We start from the raw sequence: 956 nt of genomic DNA, 5'->3' as shown, positions 1-956 counted from the left end.
TCATATTTTAGGTCCTTCTCCAGGAACTAGCATTATTATACTATTTCGATTTAGCAAAATCTGTTCTAATTTAGTAATCCTCCTTCCTACTGGTGTGATTTCAAACTCAGTGACATCTTCCAGTAATGTATTGACAAAGTCGTCAAATCCCAGAAGCTTGCCAATAATTTCCTTATCACTCTCCATCACGATGTGAAGTCTTGATCTTATACACTTGTGCACAAGCTGTAGAGGCAGCAAGCAGCTGCAACAGGTTAGTAGTAGCATTTGCTACTGGAAGTACACCATTTCTTCTTCATCCATTTGTCTATTGATGGACACTTAGGTGGCTTCCATATCTTGGCTACTGTAAATAATGCTACAATGAATATATAAATGCATATGTCTTTTCAAATTAGTGCTTTGGGTTTCTTTGGGTAGAGACCCAGAAGTGGAATTTCTGGGTCTTTCTTGGTCTCTTGTTATATAGACTTTGTTTTAAAGTCTATTTTGCCTGGAACAGGTATTTCCACCCCAGCTTTTTTGTTTGTTTTTATTTTAATCAAATATCTTTTTCCATCCCTTTACTTTCAGTCTGTGTGTGTCTTTCAATCCAAAGTGAAACTCTTCTAGGCAGCATATGTATGGGTCTCATATTCCTATCCACTCAGCCACCCTAAATCATTTGATTGGAGTATTTATTTCATTTGTATTGAAAGTAATTATTGATAAATATGTAGTTATTGCTATTTTATTATACGTATTTTTAAACTTTTTTTCTTCTTCTTAAAAAGCACCCTTTAGCATTTTTTGTAATACTAGTTTGATGGTGGTAAAAACTTTTAACTTTTCTTAACTTCTTGAACTTTTTCTTTTCATGGAAGCTCTTTATCTCTCCTTTAATTCTAAATGATAGCTTTGCTGGGTAGAGTAATCTTGTTTGTAGGTCTTTGTTTTTCATTACTTTGAATATTTCA

At 33.6% G+C, this 956-nt stretch overlaps 1 pseudogene; it reads right to left on the bottom strand.

The window, feature by feature from the left end:
* LOC112300928 (U6 snRNA-associated Sm-like protein LSm5 pseudogene) lies at positions 1 to 186 on the bottom strand (annotated as a pseudogene).
* Positions 187 to 956: the final 770 nt, after the last annotated feature.

This window comes from Desmodus rotundus, chromosome 2 (assembly GCF_022682495.2).
Source record: "Desmodus rotundus isolate HL8 chromosome 2, HLdesRot8A.1, whole genome shotgun sequence".
In the NCBI taxonomy this organism is placed as follows: Eukaryota; Metazoa; Chordata; class Mammalia; order Chiroptera; family Phyllostomidae; genus Desmodus; species Desmodus rotundus.
This window is presented reverse-complemented; position numbering and strand designations above follow the sequence as displayed.